General features: G+C 43.9%; 1 protein-coding gene across 1 annotated transcript in view; it reads left to right on the top strand.

Moving 5' to 3' along the window:
* The first annotated feature begins 680 nt into the window (after nt 1–680).
* The window catches only part of LOC126481091 (uncharacterized), a 598,566-nt gene continuing 583,615 nt past the window's right edge, over nt 681–15,631 (top strand). The window contains exon 1 of the mRNA XM_050104598.1: nt 681–778. The gene's annotated coding sequence lies outside the window, so the exon portion shown is untranslated. The remainder of the gene's footprint in view (nt 779–15,631) is intronic.

Below are 15,631 nucleotides of genomic sequence, written 5' to 3' on the forward strand. Positions count from 1 at the left end.
GATCGCTGATGTGTTGCATCCCGAAGGTGGACCAAATGGTTCAAATGGCTCTGAGCACTATGGGACTTAACTTCTGACGTCATCAGTCCCCTAGAACTTAGAACTACTTAAACCTAACTAACCTAAGGACATCACACACATCCATGCCTGAGGCAGGATTCGAACCTGCGACCGTAGGGGTCACGCGGTTCCAGACTGTAGCGCCTAGAACCGCTCGGTCACTCCTGCCGGCGAAGGTGGACCAACGCGCTGTTAAGCAGATGGTAGTGTTGTGGCTCATCGGTGTACGTCTCTCGTGTGCTCGGAAGCAGAGCAGTGCGTCTGTACGTGGAGGGCGGTCGCCCGGAAGGGAAGTCGCGGTTCCTCGGCGGAGACGGCGACAAGTGCGGCGGCGGCGGCGGCGGCGGCCGCTGCTGCCGCGGCGGCACACTTTCCCCCTCCGCGGCCCACGCGGCGGCGGCGGCGGCGGCCGGCCGAGCAGGCGGTCGGCCCGGCGGCGCGCTGGCGCAGTCCCGTGCGAGATGCGGCCGCCGCTCCTGCTCGCGCTGCTCGTGCTGTTGGCGCCGCCGCGGCTCGCGCCCCCCGGCTCGGCCGCCGCCAAGGCGCCGCCGCCGCCGCCCCAGGCGTCGCGCCTGCCCCGGACGAGCGCTGTCAGCGCCTCCCTGCGCGCCGCCGCCGCTGCAGCCGCCCCCGCGGCCGCCGCCTCCACCGCCGCCCCCGCGCCGCCCGCCTCCCGAAACCAGACCGGCAGGCCCGGAGGAGCCAGCCTCAGAGCCAGGTAGGGCCGCCTTCTCTTAGGTCAGAGGCCGACGCAGGTGCGCCACGCGGTCGGCCCGGCCTGTTACGACGCGTTCCCGCCGTGCGTTAGTCTCGACATATGTACTCGGCGAGTCATCGTAAGTTAGTTGTCGGGGGCTACACAGTGAACGAGAATCACTTCCCCACTTCGCCAATGGCACAGAGGAGAATCTCGTTGGTACCCTACACACAGGTTGAATCGCGTAAGACGTAGTACCCTTTTATTTACCTAAGTGTTCAAGGTATAAAAAGTGATTTTCGGCACATGAAAATGAACAGAGGCATCTAATTTGATTGAAAACTTAATAAGCCCTTTCATCAACCGAGATATTGCAGATAGCATTCTTCTTTTAATGGCATTCCAGAGCTCTTGAAAAGACGAATTCAGTGACAGTGCTTGAAAGATAAAGTGGCAGGCTTCGAGTATTGCCTTGTACACACCATCAAGTCGGGCTCTTACGCCAGGCTTTGTAGTCGTGTATAGGAAGAATATAGTCTTGCGATAATAAGATAAAAAGTATTTATGATCTTGTTCATAGCTGTTATTTTTTCACCGACTAAGGTATTTAAAAGCAGTCATCAGCTGCACTATTGCATTTTTTTTGGGGGGGGGGTGGAGGGGGGGGGGGTGGAGGGCTTTACCAGTTACGACAGATTAATCTGCTATCTTCACAAGTTCAATAGTGGCTCACAATCTTTGACAAGCCGAAGTCAAATTATGTTCGGATGGTTAAGACATCCTAATTTGACGTCTGCTTATCCATATTATAAACCAGTATTGAATTTCCAGAGCTGACAGATTAATCTGTCAAAACCGGTTAAGTCCAACAAAAGATTCCAACTTTGCAACTGATGAATGATTTGACTTTGAGGGAAAAAAAATCCTTGTAGTTTTACTTTATAACGAACTGGCTAGTTACAGGTACAGCTAAAACTGTTGAAAGAGGGAGTGTGTAAAAACTCCTAGCTTATCAGTAAGAGCTTTGTAAACTGTACGTCCTCATGTTCAAACGAATAGCTTTTGTGGAAACATGTAAACAGACCATAGGCTTGACGGTGACACAGCCTGGCAGGAGAGCCACACCTGTCGGTGTTTACAAACGCAGCAGCCTATTCCGGCCGCTTGCCTTTCAGTTCCAACAAATTCCTCGGATAAGTTTGAGAACAGTTCCAACGTCAACATCAATAAGCTTTATATCATTACCACTTACCGGCATTAATCACTCCCCATTTTATTCATTTCACTCGAACCGAAGAGTTTAACACTGTCTACATGCCTTCAAACATACCCCAGTCTCATTTTATTTTCACGTATCGGACGTGAGGAAGGCAATGCAGCTGTTGCCCGTTCTATCTTGAATTCTGTTTCTTTAAATGTATCCAGATGGAGTTTGGGAGAACGACGCCGCCTTTCCTTCAGGACTCACGTTTAAGTTACTTGAGCACTTTCATATGTTCTACATCCATTTCTTAAGGTCTTAGTAACACATACCCAAATTCCTTAGACATCTGCTAACACGCGTACTTGAGGACAACAAACGCCGCTGTCTTCGTAGCACACGCTCACATTTTCCAGAATTCTCCCAATATATGTGAGTCATTCATTATCTTTCCCCTCCACTGATTTCATTTTTAACTCTATATGATGTCACATCGTAGTGCTAGCTACTTCAACAAAATTATGGTGTTTAAAAGTTTGCCATTATTCATGCGACATGGCTTCTTTTTCTTGGTTGTATATATTATCTTGCATTATCAACATGTAGTGAGAACTGTCTTTTAGTACATCAAGTGAAAGTAATTTCTTTCACGTTTCCTACCCTTGCAATAGTTTTATCGTCACCAATCGTGAACTTAATACTTCATCCAACAACAGTTTCGAACTGGGCGCAACAGTTATCTTGTAGAAAACTTCCTGTTTTTCAGTCCGTTGTTTAGGCAAGTATTTAACATATGGAGCAGGAAATCTAGAAGTACAAGCGTGAATGCACCGAATCTTTTACATGCACATAACTGTCTTGTACTTACCAGCGCCGTTCGCTAAAACGATTGCCACTTTAGTAGAAAAGGATATGAGTAAGATATCGTGAGAAACGTAAAGACAACAGCAAACTGTTGGTTTGTCAGTTTTTGTGTCATTGGGTAGGAAAATTTTGGCGTGTGTGTTAACTATGAGCAGAAATACTTGCAAGAGCATTTCTGACTACGACAGTTACCCATGAACCTATGTTTGGAGCGAGCAAGCCACCGTACGGTGCATGACAAGGGTACACAATCTACAAATACTATTTTGCTGCCTTCCTATTTCATTCGCAGATGTGGGGCGGTACGAACGACTATTAGTAAATATCTACACAACATCACATATCCTTACCATAACTGTAAGTATGTGGTATGTTGTTTCGTTACTCGTCTTTATAGATGCTCTCTCGGAATTTTAAGAGGAAACATTCCCGAGATTCACAACTTCTTCCTTGATCCAATTCTGAAATTGTCCGCCTGTTTTTTTTCTTTTTTTTCTCTTATAAGTCTTCTATACAGTGACATTTTAACTGATATTCCGTAAGCAAGTATTTTATTTATGTAGCTACAATGAGCAACTATACTGAAGCCTTTTCGGTCCTCACAAAACAGCAACCATCATCGAGTCCGCTATCTAAAACCTGGATCTGCTTAAGCGATCTCGGTTTCACTCGGAGAATGAAGTAGGCAGAACATCTTCATCTATATTTTGTAGACATCCTGTGAGTATGAAAAGCGGAAACTGATGTGTCACAACAGCTCTTGGGTCAACTGATACGTGGAATCCATTAACAAATTACATTATTGCACTTTATTCAGAGAATCAAGTAATCAATGACGTCTTTCTTCTTCAACAACTTGAATGTTGTTTCACTACTTTCTCGTTACTTGAAAATGTTATTTTGTCGATTCTGTTGTTTTAACTACGGGTTATCACTGTTTATATTCATTCAGAACCTTAACTCCCACGACCTTTCGAAGATACCACGGTTTTTCTTTCCATTCTTCTGAAATCAAGTCACTTGTCTTACGCTCAGTGTATTCTGTAGAAGGAACAATCCTCCGTTCATGCAGTGTTCATTTTAAAATACCCCAACGTTTGGGTTAGATTTGTCCACTCGTCTTCCGTTTCTGCGGTTTTGAGGATCAAAATCTTACACCATCTCCATACGACTTTTCGTCTCACACCACTGTTTTCGTAAGGAAATACGTTAGACGAACACTCGGAATTCTTAACAGTTATTACAGATTTATTGAGAAGCCGAGGGCGGAAAATGTAAAATCGGTACACTATTTATTTTTCTCCTCCACTTATTCGATTTTTTGTTCATACTGACACGACCTTTACCTTGGCTGAGGCAAGGTCACCTTTTCTCCAAACACAATCACCAGCAGATATTGCAGTACGGAAATTTTATATTTTACGTACTTCTGTTGCCGCAGACATCGGAACACATTTTTAATTTTTCCATTATGATAATGGTTCAAATAGCTTTGAGCACTATGGGACTTAACATCTATGGTCATCAGTCCCCTAGAACTTAGAACTACTTAAACCTAACTAACCTAAGGACAGCACACAACACCCAGTCATCACGAGGCAGAGAAAATCCCTGACCCCGCCGGGAATCGAACCCTGGAACCCGGGCGCGGGAAGCGAGAACGCTACCGCACGACCACGAGCTGCGGACATTATGATAATATCATTGTGTAGTTTAATGTTGCATAAATCTCACATAGATTTTGAAATAACATAAGGTTCAGTTATTTGTAGACTATGAACATCGCCATCAGTCATACATTCGCTCTACTTACTTTCACTGGAAAAAGTTCAAACAATGTAGCTACGGCACAGTGAATAAGACAGGTGACGTGTTTGGAGTAGCAGACGGGCTGAAATTCCGGTATATATGCCTTAATTTAAGTGTTTCATTGGCTTCCTAGATCGCTTTAGGCGTTCTGGGAACAGTTCATTGTTGTTTCCATCTGCAGTTGCCAGTTAATGTTTCAGCTGAGGTGACCTCGCTGTAGTCAGGACTTTTCCAGAAAAGAATTGGCCGCATTTTTCATTTCAATCAAGACTTGGCAGGCATCCACGCATCGTTATTTTTGTTCGGGAGTCAAGGTGTGAGGAACAATTTTTCACACTCTTTTCTCTTCTTCAAAACATTCTGCACAGTCTTGATGATTGGATTTAGAGCTGTAGCCACAATGCTGTTTGTGACACACTATGGTCGCACGTCCTCTACTTAGCACTGGTTGCTCACAACTGACTGGTCCAGTGCACAGCTATTGTTTACTTATCTTAGTTCAAGCTACCATTGTAGATCCTGCGCTGATATAGCTTTCACGGCAAGAATAAAATGAGTATCGGAACTTCTTGGACAGATGATGTATTTATTAAAAAAATGAACGAATGAGGGAAGTTCAGATCAAATAATAATGAAAATATAAAGACATCTGAAATACGGTTTTAGAACATATAATTTCAGTATCAGATGCATCTGCTGTATGTTACTGTGTGATGCTTTTAAGATAATTCTTACATTTTTCGAACGCCTATACATACTCTAGAACGAATACGCAGCCTAAGCCGAGATGTTATCCTCAGCAACACTTGTTTTACTGTGCGGATAGTCTACTTCAGCAGGACCGATGTTTTCAGCAAAGCGCGTTCAACAATTACCTGTGGTCCTCAGAGGTCACCTCATTGCGCCAGCCGAGAGTCAGCCAATCCTGAAGTGCATGTCTGGCGTTTTTTGAGGCGACAGTTGTGATTAGAACCAAAAAGGATTCAGTTGCTGAGTGATAATGATCGTTACAGGTCTAAAGAGACTAAGCATCTATAGTCATCAGTATCGTATTCACCCAAAGGATGGGAATCTCCGTCCACCCCATCTGTCTGCGTCTAGAGTGCATCCCATGTGCAAGCGTGAAAAGTTTACCAAATGTCTGCTTGACGTGAATCTGAAGCAGGACGTGGATACCAGCTCGGCGTTTGCCTCCGCCTAAAAACCACATCCATGTGCGCGGCTCACAAGTCCTTGTCGTTAATCTGCGAGGCGGAATGGATCCGGATGAGGTGACTCCCCGTATCCAGAAAGCGACGCGTTAACGTACTCGGCTATCCAGGTGGGTCTCAATTGCTACAAGACTCCGTTTATGTGTCTCACCTTCCAACAAGTTTGGGTGAAATGGAAAGCTGCATAGCGATGGAATTAAATGCAGTAACTATTGACAATTAAATCTCTGGAATTTGTTACTGTGTCTGGACGTCTCACAATCGATCTTCCTCCTCCTCCCATCATCTACAGTTAAAACTTTATCGTACAATCGGTTAATTCATCTCGCGTGCCGAATAAGAACAATACCGTGTACTACGTGTGCGTTTTCTTCGTAATGAGAGCTGAATTTCACTTGGCCCGATCTTTAAATGAGACTGAGAAGCGCATCACGCCCCCCGCATGATTCGCAGCGGTCTACAGCCGTGGCGGATGATATTTGAAGCGGCGTGTTAGAAGGCCGAAGCATCGCGTTCACTCCGCTGCGTTGCGTAAGCGGCGATGCGCCTTTAAACGCGTGCTCCGTTGATGTAGCCACTCACGGCCGGCCCGCCGGGAGAACGGGTTAGCGGACTCGGGCGTAAACACATCATCCTCGCGCCGCCGACGACCACCTGTGTTTTCGCCCCCGGAACACCTTAAGGTCGCCGTGATTTGTTTCTGGTATGGCCCCTCCATCACAGTAAAGCTGAAAACAGGGAACGCGTCAACGCGGAATTTGCCGCTCGCTAACTCCAGTAGAATTACGCTTATAAACCACTAAGTGCTGCTTCCGTACTATATTCTGAAGTCACAGAAGTGCGCTGCACATAATTTCGCCACAGCCTTAGCTAAAAAGAAAGGTGCAGTGAACCCGGGGTGTTCATACACTGACGGAAAAAATGGCAACATCAAAATATAATTGCTGTAGCGTAATGAAACTTTGGGAATACATTTGTCTAGGTAATATATTTAAGAGCCTAACACTGGCCGGCCGGCGTGGCCGTGCGGTTCTAGGCGCTTCAGTCTGGAACCGCGTGACCACTACGGTCGCAGGTTCGAATCCTGCCTCGGGCATGGATGTGTGTGATGTCCTTAGGTTAGTTAGGTTTAAGAAGTTGTAAGTTCTAGGGGACTGCTGACCACAGATGTTAAGTCCCATGGTGCTCAGAGCCATTTGAACCCTTTTTTTAACAAACATTGTGAAAGCACAGGTTCATGTAAGCGGGAAGAAGTCGTAAACGCCAGACTGTTGAATGCAAGCGTGAAAACGAGACTGCATTGTGTTGTACAGGTGCCGGATATCAGTCTGTGGGACTGAGTTACGTGTCTACGGCATTTGGCCGTCCAATACAGGGACATTTAATGCTGTTTGTGGATGACTGAAAGTGTCGTCCGTTGACGTGTCATATGTGCTCGACCGGACACAGATTTGGTGACTGAGCAGGCCAGGAAAACATGTAGACATTCTGTAGACCAGGTTGGTTACAACAGCGGTATGTGGGCCAGAGTTATCCTGTTAGAAAACACCCCCTGGAATGATGTTCATGAATGGCAGCACGACAGGTCGAATCAACAGATTGACGTACATATTTTTGGTCCTCCCATTGTCAAACGAAATCGCACCCGAGACCATAACTCCAATTCTAGGACCAGTGTGTGGAGTACGCAGACAAGTTGGTTGCAGGGCCTCAACCGGCTTCCTTCTAACCAACACACGGCCATCACTGGCACCGAGTCCTAACCAGTTTTCATCAGGAAACGCAATAGACCTCCATCCTGCCATCCAGTGGTCTCTCGCTTGACACCACTGAAATCGAAAATGGCGGTGCAGTCAGTGTAATGCACAATACAGGGCGTCTGCCTCGGAGATGTCCTTGAAGTAACCGCTTATTAACACTTCTTTGTGTCACTGTGGTGCCAAATGCTGCTCAGATTACTGCAGCAGAAGCAGTACGATGCGCCAGAGCCGTACACCGAATACGATGATCCTTCCTCTCCGTGGTGCCACGTGGCCGCACGGACCCCGGTCTCCAGGCATCACCGCTGCCAGCATTCAATTACAGTGGCTACATTCCTTTCAAGTCTTTCCGCAGTATCGCAGAAGGAACATTCAGCTTCTCATAGCCCTATTACACGATCTCGCTCAAACTCATTAAGGTGTTGATGATGGCATTCTTGACTGTCATCAAACCACCACGTCAAATGTCAAAGGCAAGTAACGCTCACGATAATTACAGCGTGCGTTTAAAGCAAACCTTATTTGCACCCTCATAGTAGCGTAACTAGTGCCACTTTTATGCGACTGGTGCAAAATTTCAGTAGATTTCATCTTTCAGTTGTGAAACACACCTACCAACTTTCGTTTATCTCGCACAACTTCTTCTTGATGTTGCGATTTTTTTCAGTCAGTCTATTTTACGTCATATAGACCTGTCAGCTTCTTCCCCTGCCTTGCCTTTCCCCGTTCCTGTATGCGGTCAGCTTTGTTATATGGGTTTGGGCAATGTTAATGATTCAGTTGCTGACCGAATGACTTTCGTGACACCACCGCTCTTCCATTGATAGGATTTGTGTACCTCCTCTGCTTGAATCTAGAATAAATCTCATGTTCAAGTGGAAGAACGTTTCCTAATTTTTGCATAGCATGTATCTGTGACAGAATGTGGGTGCTAGCCTGGTGTTTATCTAGCTGGGTCACATGGACATTTTAGCTGCATGGCTGTAAATTGCACACGACTGAGGTGAGCGCTAGTGAAGTGTTTTCATTATAGTTCTGCATTTAGAAGTACAGGACTACTCTGCAATTCACAATTAAGTACCTGGCAGAGGGTTGATCGAGCCACCTTCAATCTATTTCCCTACCGTTCCACTCTTGACTAGCGCAAAGGAAAAACGAGCACTTAAATCGTTCCGTAAGAGCTCTGATTTCTCTCATTTTATTTCGGTGATCATTTCTCCCTATGTTTCTGGTCACCAGTAAAATGTTTTTGAATTCGGAGGAGAACGTTAGAGATTGAAATTTCGTGAAAAGATCTGGTTGCAACGAGAAACAGCTTTATTTTAACGATAGCCGTCGCAACACACGGGTCATAACCGTTACACTCTCTTAGCTTTGGTTGCGATAATACGAAAGGAGCTGCCCTTCATTGAACTTTTTAGATGTCTCCTGTCAATCTTATCTGGTAAGACTCCCATACCACACAAGCGATAATCCAGAAGAGACGCACAAGCTCAACGAAGACAGTCTCTTTAGTAGGCTTGTTACATCTTCTAAATTTTCTGCCAATAAAAGTCTGTGATCCACCTTCCCCTCAACATTCTCTTCGTGATCGTTCCAATTTAAGTTCTCCGTAATTGTAATCCCTAGGTATTTAGTGAAATCCACAACCTCTAGATTTGTGTGATTTATAGTGTAACCAAAATTTATCGGGTTCCTTTTAGTAATCGTGTGGATGATATCACAGTTTTCATTGCTTAGAGTCAGTTGTCACTATTCGCGCTATACAGATGACTCATCTAATTCACTTTGCAATTGGTTTTGATCTTCTGATGACTTCACTAGACGGTCAGTGACAGCATCACCTGAAAACGATCGAAAAGGGCTGCTCATATTGTCTCCTAAATTGTTTAGATAGATTAGCAACGACAGAGGGTTTGTAACTCTTCCTTGGGAAATGCCAGATGTCACTTTAGTCAGTTACTAAGACAGAAAACCAAGAACACAGTCGCAAAACAGACATTACTCCAAGGGCACGAACTAATTAGAAGTCGCCTATGAGGAATGGTGTCAAAAGCCTTCTGGAAATTTAAAAACATAGAATCAATTTTACATCACCCGTCAACAGCACTCATTACTTCGTGTTTATAAAGAATTAGTCCTGTTTTACAATAACGATACTTTCTGAATCCTTGCAGACTATTCCTCAATAGATAGTTTCTTTCGAGGTAATTCATGGTATTACAACACAGTATATGTTCCAAAATCCTTCTGCAAATCGATTTTAGTGTTATGGTTCTGTAATTCAGCCGATTATTCTTATTTCCTTTCTTGAGTATTGATGTAACCTGCGCAGCTTTCCAGTGTTTAGGTGCGGATCTTCCTTCGAGCGAACGGATTACTAAGTGTTGAGCTATTATATCAGCGTACTCTGATAAACCCTCTGCCAGGCACTTCAGTGTGATTTTCAGAGAATTAATGCAGATGAAAGGAATCTAATTAGTATGCGATCTCGACGAGAGGCCATGCCTTTATTACGTGATTTAAGCTGCTTCGCTACACCGAGGATACCTATTTCTAAGTTACTCAAGTTGGCAACTGTTCTTGGCATCGCAGTTGAACGCTAGAATAGTTACTTCGTCTTCTTTGGTGAGGGAATTTCGGAAAACCGTGTTCAGTAACTCTGCTTTAATGGCACTGTCTTCCGCAAAATTTCGATAGCTGTCGCTCGGTGAAGGTATTGATTGTGTCTTACCGCTGGTGTAATTTCCGCATGAGCATAGCAGTTTTATTATACAGAGTGCTTCAAAAAGACTCATCCGATTTTGCAAGAATGAAGATTAAAAATTGGGGTGGATTTTAACGCATGCATCGAAACAAAAAGTTTAGCTTGGCACTAGTGGTAAGTTTTCGTTCGTGTGGTTTCTGGTAGCGGTCTCCCTGGTGCATCGCGCTCGCTCGTCAAATCGTCCATTCTCCAACGCGCGTCTTGAAGAGAGGGCTGTAACACAGAAACAAAAACCGTTTTGCGTTCTCTATTACACCTGATGCAGTTCAGTTACAGCTTCATCGAGAGTGCGGCACAGCACCTCCTACACTTTAAAGCATTCGACGATTGTACCAGCTGTTTTATGACACTGTTTAGTTAAGGAGAAATCCAGAGGGCATCCCCGTATGCTCGATTAAGATGTAAAGCGCATTCAACATTTACAGTTGGTTCACAGGGATTTACTCCTGGTGTCAGTCGAGAAGTAGGCCATCCCTCAAGTGTCTTTCTGTAGTGTTTGTGTTTCAAACCACACAGAATTTAGTTGCTACAAGATTCCGCTTATGTGCTACCCCTTGGAACAACTAAACTGCAGTGGCACAGTGAATACAGTAATTCACTACATGTTAGCCAATGCATGGTACGAGTTTGATTGTCGTCTGCGTCCTTGTTGTGAGGTCGGTGGAGGGCACATTGAAACATTTTTGAAAGATAAACGACCCTGTACAAAATTCTTAACAGTACTCCCAAGTCTCATGCGCGTGCTTATAAATGATACACCCATATAATCGGGTGGTTTCCTTGAAAATACCGAGTGAGGTGGCTCGGTGCTTAGCGCACTGGACTCACATTCGGAAGGACGATTGCAATCCGCGTCTGACCAAGCTGATTTAAGTTTTCCGTGATTTTCCTAACTCACTTCAGGCTTCCTGTCTTATGACATCCACATCGAAGGGACGTTAAACCCTAATCTACCTTTCTTCTTTCGAAAATAAACACTTTTCAGTCCTACGCATAAGTTAATATTTACTTTGATGCATCCTACTTCACTTCTAAAACCACTAGTACGACCGTAGGTAAAGATTCCTATCCAGCGACTAGATAAAAGCGACAGTCCTGTATGACGGCCGCGCAGATGATGCCGAGCGGTCAGTAAAAACAAGCATCGTCTTGCATTTTCTTTCTTCAGGCGCGATGGCAGCCTTTCTCCGCGTGGTCGAAAGATTGCGTCTTCAGCGTAACTGGTTAAGTGGCCGTGATGAATTAGCGTACAGTACAGTGTAGTGCCTGTTAGCATACCGTATCTTACGCTTCTATACTCTTTGCTAAACGGTTTCGTGCCTAATGTAGCGCAATGTTTCCGGAGGTTTTTCACGTCGGATGAATGTGCAGTTACGCAAAGTGAGATCGTAATCCGTCACAAATATCTGGATCTGCCGAAATGGAGTAGAGTGGATAACTTTTTGTGTAAAGTTTATGTAATTAAATAAGATTTAAGAAGTTTTGCAACCTGACCGTTACCAGAATGCCTGTTTTATTGTCATATCGCTTAACAGCGTAAAGTTACATTTAACGGCGATCAGAACAGTGAAATCAGGAGCAAAGTTCTCTACACATTCCACATCAAACCAACTTGATGTTGTATCCCAGGGTTGTAGTAACAGAACTGAACTCTAAGTGACAGTGCAATAACTGCGAAGAGTCCATTTGATCCAAGTTAAATAAGGATACAAACTGTCTCATTTCTATATATCAATATCACGTAATAATAATATATGATGATGAATTTCTAAATATCTACATCACTTAATAACAATAACTGATACCGGCCGGGGTGGCCGAGCGGTTCTAGGCGCTACAGTCTGGAACCGTGCGACCGCTACGGTCGCAGGTTCGAATCCTGCCTCGGGCATGGATGTGTGTGATGCCCTTAGGTTAGTTAAGTTTAAGTAGTTCTAGGGGACTGATGACCTCAGATGTTAAGTCCCATAGTGCTCAGAGCCATTTGAACCATTTGAACCAATAAATGATGATATAAAGGAAGAAAGGATGATACCAACATGGTGGGGCAAAAGTGAGCCTGAGAGGGAGGGAGAGAAATCGAGGGCTGGGGGGGCGAGCTTACTACATTATCCCAAGGAAGGGCCACCATCTGCAGTGATACATGCCCCCATCCGACGACATACTGCACAGAGATAGGAGATTAAACCCAGAATTGTCACATAGTTTAATATAAACGAAATGCATTTGCACTTGCGAATACGAACAACCATCAGCTGTATAAGGGAATGACGAGAAAAGCAATTTGTACCGGACCGGGACTCGAACCCGGCTATCCCGCCTTACGCAACCGGTCGTCTTAACCGCTTTGGCTATCCGTGTACGACTCACGACCACACTCAAACTTCCATATGTCGTCGTTCCTGCGTGACAACCTGTACTCGTCCACACATTATGTAATTCTGGACAGGGAAGCACATTTCAGTTGAAATCCCTGCCTGATATTGCGGAATAATACGATATTGCAGTGCCTGTGCTATTAAGAAGAACGATGCGATGATACGTTTGGATACGCTTAACAACACAGGCGCTGCAATATCGTACATAGTTTGACGATAAGAAATTGCGCGTCACTGGCTTTTCCAATCAAATACTGGAGATAATCTTTTTTGTTTCCCACAGCCATGACTCGAACTGGTTACCTCTAGGTCGAGCTCTACTGTTGTAGCGTGTGTTACAGACGCTGGCTACAGGTACAGCCAGTGTGGTCAGTAATTTAATTCGAATAATTTACACACAGTCTAGCGGTCAGGAATGGTATTCGCCTTCTTTCTGGCTTAACTTTATTCTGTTGACGACCGACGGGATGGAGTCGGGCAGCTTTCAGACTAAATACTTCTTTGCTGCCGGAATATAGCGATCGCCCGAACCTCTATTGGTACGGAAATGCTTTGGCACCCACGTTGTAGCGCTATAATTGCCATATTGTACAATCAAATTATTATTCTTAATAATTTTATCGATGACTTTCATTGTTACTTTCTCTAAAGATATGTTCAGCGATTGTCGGTGGGTTTATCGAATAAAATAAAATACAACAATACATAAAATAAATCGCCATGAAAGTTCTCGTGCATGAAAATAAAATTCCTATGTGGACCGAATAATTTTGACTCTCATCGAAGAGTACCTCATTTAATCGTCTTCGCCTCATTGTCCGACGGACAGCTCGTGGAAGAATAATGGGAAACACAAAATGGTGGCAGCACGTAATAAAATCATTGAAAATTCGTGAAAAATGCTTTCTTCCCATGAGGCTTGTAATCGAATATTGCACAATATTAAATACAAATCAATAAAAAAGTTTTCTAGCGATATAAAATAAAATAAAGCAGAGTCTGAACTGGTTCACGAATACCTAAGATGAAGAAAATGAGTCATGTACAAAAAGTATCTTCTAACGATGTTGGCTGCGATCAACATAAATGGAGGTAGATTTCGGAAGCAAAATCGAAATATTGACTTCAAATGACTTACAATTACGAGAAAATTTGATATAGACAGTTTAGTAAAGTCATAGCAGGTATTCAATGTCGCGCCTTGATCATTCAATTTCTTTTTAAATATTTAACTGAAATTCATACATGATGTGTTTTACTATGTGCACCATCAGATAATGAGAAGCTGTAACTGAAGATAAATATTGTGGCAATTAAAAGGACAAGGAAGTAGAGATCTGGTGTGTACTGCATATTAATAATGAAAATAAATTTCGTGAATAACTATGTCATCACGGAATTTTTTTTGGGAATAAAGCCGTCTAGGACTTTTAATACATTTCTTTCTTTATAACGACGCGCTGGTTACTGATGTCATAAGACTGGAACTTAGAACTTGCAATAAAACCTATGCCCAAGCAGGGCGTTAACTCTTAGCCATAGGTTTTTATTGAAACTGACACCGAATATTGTTTTCATGTCAACGTACATAAAACTGTAATCACGGCTCGATAAGTATCAAGTACTGTTTGTATTCATGCAGGGACAACCTTCCCGAGAGTATGGGTAGTATATAGGCTGAAACTGTTGAGTTGAAATTTCCTCATACTTGCTTAGAAACTTCCATAGAAAAAAAAAGTAAAATAAAATAAAATAAAAATTGCTGCAAGTTTTTTTTATTATTATTACTTGGGGTCTTTTGGTTATTAGTAGAATACCCTGACGCTCTCTAGTGTTGCGTTGCAGCAACTGAGGAAGTGATTTAGTTATTACGATAGTCTAGCGCCTCATACGGCAGTGGAGTCTGATGTGGGGTAGGCGTATGGATGCCTGCAACCCGCTTCGCTGCGGTGTCTGGCTTCGAGCCTACATCACACACAAGCTGCTATATCGTCGCGAAGGCCCGACAAGTTGCCGTCCCCGCCGGCTATGTTTTTCTATACATGCTTCCACTACTAAGGTTGAACCGCGAACTGAGAGTATTGTCGTGGACCTGAAATGGGCGGTTTACGTATTCGATTTACTGATTACTGTAAACTTGTCGACTTGCCGGGAGCTCAAACCGCGCAACACAGGGCTGCACGTTCCAGATCAAAACAATGGCAAGCAATCCACCTTGACACTGTACCACAAGACGAAAGTTCTTCAGCGAGTGTGAGAATTTCAGGGATGAATATCACCGAGTGGCAGTCGTTATTGATTTTTTCCTCACTGTCAGATTTCGTGACAACCGGTTTCACAGGCGAACGAAACACCTTTCACTCAGTTCAGATAAAACAAGCGCTTCAAAGGACGGGGCGAAATAATTAATTTGGCTCAGTTCCCATTTAGAGATCAAGACTGGATTTTCTGTGTTGCGACTTTTTTGTTGGCGCTTATCGAAACAACTTGAGATTTATCGCCGGCCGGAGTGGCCGAGCGGTTCTAGGCGCTACAGTCTGGAACAGCGCGACCGTTACGGTCGCAGGTTCGAATCCTGCTTCGGGCATGAATGTATGTGATGTTCTTAGGTTAGTTAGGTTTAAGTAGTTCTAAGTTCTAGGGGATTGATGAGCTCAGAATTTAAGTCCCATAGTGCTCAGAGCCATTTGAACCATTTGGGATTTATCTCACTGGACGAGATGAAATTAGGAGTAGAACGTTGAGGACGATTTAGATATTTAACAGGTGGAGCGTAGGCAAGTAAGAATAAATCAATCCCAGTTATTGTTGGTTACAGAGATACAGCTGGTTACAAAGGTAAATTTTCGTTAAATATACTGGTACTCCAGTTGTAGATTATGTA

The sequence above is a fragment of the Schistocerca serialis genome, chromosome 5, assembly GCF_023864345.2.
Source record: "Schistocerca serialis cubense isolate TAMUIC-IGC-003099 chromosome 5, iqSchSeri2.2, whole genome shotgun sequence".
Classification (NCBI taxonomy): domain Eukaryota; kingdom Metazoa; phylum Arthropoda; class Insecta; order Orthoptera; family Acrididae; genus Schistocerca; species Schistocerca serialis.